The sequence below is a fragment of the Suncus etruscus genome, chromosome 8 (genome assembly GCF_024139225.1).
Source record: "Suncus etruscus isolate mSunEtr1 chromosome 8, mSunEtr1.pri.cur, whole genome shotgun sequence".
NCBI classification, from domain to species: Eukaryota; Metazoa; Chordata; class Mammalia; order Eulipotyphla; family Soricidae; genus Suncus; species Suncus etruscus.
Genome location: NC_064855.1, coordinates 94,414,537 through 94,421,082, shown reverse-complemented (window position 1 = coordinate 94,421,082; position 6,546 = coordinate 94,414,537). Strand labels below are relative to the sequence as shown.

Below are 6,546 nucleotides of genomic sequence, written 5' to 3'. Positions count from 1 at the left end.
CGAGTTATCAGTGAAAGACTCTGCTTCACCTTGTCAGCCCTACACTTCGTCAGATATGTGTTATTAGGTTTAGTGCATTAAGTGGTGTAAAGTAATTATTAAAACATTAAAAAGCAACAGGAAGATAAGGGCAATAAACTTTTTTTTTTTGCCTCTCAGAAAATTTTAGAGCAAGGTCATAATTCTGTCACTTTACAGATAACAAAATGTTGGTAAAAGAAAAACTTCTTTGTGTTTTAAAATCCAAACGAACACAAAAGTGTTAAATTTAAGTCTTATATTTCTATTAAAAGTTTTATTTTAATTTTTAAAGTATTTACAAAATTATGTGAAAAATAATGTGGTTAGCCTTTTTAAACAATATAGTTAATTTAATGCACAGTGAACACCTAGGTGTGCTTTATAGTATCCTTAGTTTTAACTTTGTGCTACAGCAATGGTTGTTCTTTATTTCTGCATTGAAAGAACTATTATTTTAAGTGCATTCAAAATATCAGCACATTATACAAATCTGTATATTTGTGTCGCAGTGAAAAAATAATATAAATGAAAAATATATTATATATAATTTTATAAGTAATATATAAAAGTAACTAAACTTTATAAGCAAATTAACTAGTATTAAATATAATTTTAGTCTTAAGTTCTAAGTGTGTAAATACATCAGATGTCTTTAACTATATTTTATAATACTCTAAGCATTTAGTTAATTTGGTATATAATATTTTTTACAAATTATTCACTTAAAGTCTTCATAGTAAAAACAGTTGTTTGTTTTTTAAAATCAGTTTTTATACCTTTAATAATCATAGTTCATGCTATTGTGTTTAATCATAAAAATTTTAACACTTTATTGCAGCTGTCTTACTGTTCTACTGCAAAACCAATTTAAAGAAAACCTATTCATTTACAGCAAATAATTTCATACTTCAAAGTGAAGACTCCTTCTACAGTGCTCATTAACCATTTTACTTAATGTTTTAAACTTCAAATTAAAGTTGTTTTAAAAATGTTTTGTGTTAAATCTAAACCTTAAAATTTATTTTCAGCAAAGTTCCACTCCATCTACATTAAGTACTTCTCAAAACTAAAAAAGTTTTTCTACAAAAATTTTTTTTTCTTCTCACAAACATGCTAGCTAAATATTTAAAAGCGCTTGTCAATTTTTTATAAATAAGTCTTAAATCACTCCTTTTATCTGTTTATGTGTCTGTTGTGATGAATGAAAGTGGCCACAAGTGTAAAATGTTGTGTTTAGTGTTGTTTTGTTTTGTCTGTTTGTTTGTTAACTCTACATTTTATAATAATACAATTTTTAACGCCTTATCCATTTTTCAAATTTCAATTAATTTTTTTTAACCTGGTTCAGTCTGGTCAGTTCACAGACTGGCATCTTGCAACTAAAAATCATGTGTTAAAAATTATGTATTAAGCTAGCTTTGTCCTTCTAAGAACATGGCGGAAGGTGTGGGAGATGGCAAACCCCAGATTTCTCAATGGCCATCGGGGATAACTTTTCCCTGGAGAATTTCTGAACTTTGCAGTCACCCGGCTTTCCTGCTATGTGTAAGTTCAAGCCTATAGAATATGTATTTATGGCTAACAAATAGCATCCAGCTTTAACATAATAACTAAAAGTTTAAGAAAAATCCTTTATATTGTTTAAAAAAAATTTTTTTAATTAGCAATTGTTAATTATAAAATTTCTTTTATGCCAAAGTCTAACAGAGGTCAAATAACATTCCCGTGGTATTCCAAAATAACTAGTGTAATGTATATTGCTAATGTTTTCTGCCTGTATACCCAAGCCAAAAAACTAAGTACATTCTTAATTTTTATATGAAGTAACCATTTTGCCTCCTGCCAAGCTGTTTTCTTATAAACCTCCTGCTAGCCGCCATTCCTGCAAACCTGTTTCTAACTGACTCCACCTTTGACAATGCTGAATTAGACACTCTGCCTAGCTGCCTTGGATGCCCACCGATGCCACCAACAACCTCCATCCTCTCTACCTCCATCCCTTGGCCGGTCTTGCAAGTCGACCTTTGTGCCCTAGCCATGGGTGCAAGCCTATACTGGGGCACCTCCAATTTCCGCCTGCCTCAACCTCGTGCTGTTGACCCTGATGACTATTACTCCCCTGCGAGCGGTGGCTGCAACTCTGTTATTCGCCGTGATGTACTACGCCACCCCTTCACCACCTTCTACGTCTGCCCTGGTCACCACCGGCCCCGTTCCAGCGACTATAAGTATGGCGCTCATAACCAACACTTTTGCGCCTCCTGGGGCTGTGAAACCACCGGAACTGCTTATTGGAAACCCTCTTCCTCCTGGGACTTCATCACCGTTTCACGCCCCCCGACTCCTCCTTTTCTGAACTGTGATGCATCCTCTGCTACCCGTGGTTGGTGTAACCCCCTTATCATCGAATTTACTGCTGCTGGACGTCAGCATCACTGGACTCAACCCGTACAATGGGGACTCAGACTTTACGTTAGGCGTACCGACCCTGGACTTCTTTTTTCCCTCCGTTTACTTAAACAATTGCCGAATTCTCACCCCCTCGCCGTTGGTCCTAACACCTTTCTTCATCCTCATTCAGGTCCATCACACATGCCTTCTCCTCCTTATCCTCTTCCATCTGCCTCTCCTTCTCTCAGACAGCTCACTATGCCTTCAGGTCCTTCTCCGTCCTCACAGGTTATTCTCAATCTTATGAATGCTTCTGCTCTTGCACTTACAGATCCTGCCTATGAAAGATGTTGGCTTTGCTTTTCTCCTCAACCTCCTTTCTATGAAGGTGTTGCAGTGTTTGGCAACCTTTCCTCAACCTCCAACCCCTCTGACCTCCGTTGGAACACACAACCTCAACATGGCATTACAGTCGGTCAAGTCGTAGGCTCTGGCCTCTGCATTAAGCCTAACGACTCCCTGCTTCCTAGCCAATTACTTGACGTGTGCAACGAAACTATTGACATCTACAATTCTTCCTCCTCACAACCCTATCTGTTAGCCCCCAATGGTACTTATTTTGCCTGTGCTTCTGGCCTTACTCCTTTTATCATTCGTTCCTCTTTTCTCCTTTCACATGACTACTGTATTCTCGTTATTCTCATTCCAAAAATCACCATTCATTCAGAATATACTTTTCCCTCTACAGGCACTTCACCTTATCCACATTCTTCTCAATCCCTCACTAGACACCGTCGTGAGCCCTTCACCTCCGTTACACTTGCAGTGCTCCTTGCTGTTGGCGCTACTGGCGCTGGCACTGGTATCTACTCTCTTGTATCCTCTCAATCCAATTTCCGCACTCTTACTCAAGCAGTGGAACAAGACATTAATGAAATCAAAACTAGTCTGCAATTTCTCACAGATACTATTAGTTCCCTTGCTGATGTTGTTCTCCAAAATCGTCGTGCTTTAGATTTTGCCCTTATGAAAGAGGGGGGAGTCTGTGTAGCCCTTAAGGAACAATGTTGTATTTTTAAAGACAAAACTGGTTTAGTTAGAGATAGCGTTCAACATATTGGCGATGGTATAAAAGATTTTGAAAAACATTTCGATGAAGAACAAGGCTGGTACCAGGATTGGTTTTTCTCTTCTCCTTGGTTCCACACAATCTTGTCCACCGTTGTGGGCCCTCTTATTAGCCTCATGCTGCTCTTTTCTCTTGGCCCATGGATTTTCCGCAAAATCACTGCCTTTATTAAGAACCAGGTAGATGAACAGACAAAAACCTCTATTCAGGTTAACTACCAGCATCTAACCCCGCGTGGCTCCTGTGAAAACTTGGCTTTAGTCACCAAGCCGCCTTTCCAGCCACTAAGTTTCCAGGAGATAGAGCGCATAGCTAACAAGCGGAGCTCGCTCCGGCACTTGTGCTCTCGGCTGTGGAGACACCTACGACGGGATTAGCAAGGTCCCAGTTAGGGCACGGCCCGAAAAGGCTACAGCGCATAATTCGGATCCCTGTGCACACCCACGGCGTTTGTAGCCACCTTTTAAATGCGGCTTTGGCCGTGTCCGACCTGGTCAAACCTTGTAGCCTAAGACACGGTTCTACCACCCGCTCACGACTTTCCTTCTTTTATTAGAAGAGAAAGGGGGAGATGTTGGGGACTGACTTGTTTGAGGCCATATTGCTGTTCATTCTGCCATAGCCCAGCTTTTCACCTAAAAGCCATTTTGCAGTCTTGCTGTGAATTTTTTGAGCTAAAGAGAAAGGCATGCAGCTGCAAGATATAATTAGCTCTAGCCCGGAGGAGAGCAAAAGCTGCCTGGTACCGTTATCAGAAACTAGGCCTCACTCCTTAAGACCACATTCCGGAGTGAACTAGGCTATTATCAATAAGTGTATGCTACATTGTCTGTTCAAGATCACTGAGGCAGGCACATCTCGCACCACCTCCTGATAGTTAAGCAATTAGGAATGCAGCTGGAAGGTCACTAGAAATTTCCATGGAAACAGCACGTTCATCATAACTTGAAGGTCATCCAGCCCCCTAGCCCACTGCCCACTTCCTTATTTAGAGAATGCCTAACTTTCTTTGTTCCTTGAAACCTGAAATATATTCTTGCCTTGTATGGGCCTTCGCGCCAAAAGTATGACTGACATCACCTTTGTACTGCCCCCTTCTCCTTCATTATATAAGAAGGAGCTGTAGCCCAATAAAGGTACCCTTGAACAGTGAGACGCTGCCTTGGGTCTTTATTATTAACCTCTCTCAGATTTCTTACAGGTGTGGTTGTGCCTTCACTCAGCAAAATAGGAGTGCAGTCGTCTGAGAAGCTTCCCCAGCTAATTCCTGCTGGCCGGGCCCCCCTGGGGGGCTTCTGGACCCTGCAGATATCCTGCAATCTTATAGAAAATTTCAGCACCAAGACTGATAAATTCCCCACTGGCTAGTATATTTGCAACTCAAAGGTTGAGCCAGGCCAGTTCCCAGCAACTTGCTTTTTCCTGCTCTCAGCTTCATGATGCTAACAATAGCTTCTGTCTTTCTTGAATTTTACTTTCCGGAGGCTGCGAACTTCTTGCAAACCAGAACACCTGCAAACCAGAACACCTTCATCTCATGTTTTGCCTTACCTCTAGCAGGATTCTTTCTCACCTACATGGGGTAGTTATTTGATATGTAGATTCTAGGGTCCGGTACCATTGTGTTGTCCCTCCTAACAATCCTCTGCCCTTGGTTTCTCTGAAAATACCTTGCATACCAGAGTTGTGCTTAAAATGCCATCAGCTGAAAAGTAAAGTTTGTCTCTCGTCTCATAGATGTGGGTCCCATACAATGCATTTTGTGTGGTCTCAATTATTTCATATTTTGCTGTCTGTGCAACCCACTTTCCCTAAAGTGGATTCACTGAAATCTCACTGATGGCTGTAGGACAGAAGCCGCCTACAGCAATAAACCAAAATTATTTTTGAAAATGAAAGAAGCAGCATTAGGGGCCGGAGAGATAGCATGGAGGTAAGGTGTTTGCCTTTCATGTAGGAAGTCATCGGTTCAAATCCCAGCGTCCCATATGGTCCCCCGTGCCTGCCAGGAGCAATTTCTGAGCCTGGAGCCAGGAATAACCCCTGAGCACTGCCAGGTGTGACCCAAAAACCACAAAAAAGAAAAAAAAAAAACGAAAAAAGCAGCATTAGATAGAGGGAAATGCTGAACTAATGTAATAAAAGTAGTACCAGCCAAACTTAGAGAGTTCTAGAATAAGTACAGCCTTCAAAGTTGTCTTCCAATAAGGCAATGGGTATAGAAGGCCCTTTCTAGCTGCAAAGTTCACCTCAAGAAGGGTATATAAACAGGTTGCCAAGTAGCAACCTTCAGCTGAGAACAATTCTCAAAGAAGGGTTTAGCCCTGAGCTGTCTACAGTCCACACTTGTACAATCTGAGGAATCAATGACTCCATTCTGAAGAGCTCATCAATTGAGCAAAATGCGATGTAGTATTCATACTCATATTCTTTTGCTTATCTGAAAAGTTCAGTTTGTATGCAAGATGCTGGGTAGTCTCCACCTCTCCACCCTCCTAGTGCTCCAGAAATTAAGAGAAGGAAATTGAGAAACATCAGTCTCTTTTGCCATAGCTACTCTTAACTCTGGGGCTAAATCCAGCCCCAAGAAATGTAACAGCTAAGCAATCTCCGGGTGAAATGGTAATGCTGAGGGTGAGGAAGAGGGAAAGGGTGAAGGAAAGGGAGAGGAATGAGGTGGAGGAGGAGGAGGGGAGGAGAAGAAAGAGGAGGAGGAGGAGAAGGAGGAGGAAGAGGAGGAGAAGAAAGAGGAGGAGAAGAGACTGACCGAGAGAGACTGAGAGAGACCAAGAGTGTGAGTGCAAGGGGCTGATCAATATTTAATAAATCAATAGACCTTGAGAGAGAGAGAGAGAGAGAGAGAGAATGAATGAATGAGAGAGAATGAATGAGAGAGCATGAGTCACACACACACACACACACACAGAGAGAGAGAGAGAGAAAACTAGAGAGATACAACACAACCCAGGACAACAGTTGCAACAGAAACAGCACAACTAAGCAGG

The 6,546-nt window shown here is 41.1% G+C and overlaps 1 non-coding gene across 1 annotated transcript; it reads left to right on the top strand.

Moving 5' to 3' along the window:
• Nucleotides 1–374: 374 nt before the first annotated feature.
• On the top strand, nucleotides 375–504 carry LOC126017244 (small nucleolar RNA SNORA22). Its single transcript, XR_007498878.1, has one exon. It is a non-coding gene; the product is annotated as a small nucleolar RNA SNORA22 (small nucleolar RNA).
• The last annotated feature ends 6,042 nt before the right edge of the window (nucleotides 505–6,546 follow it).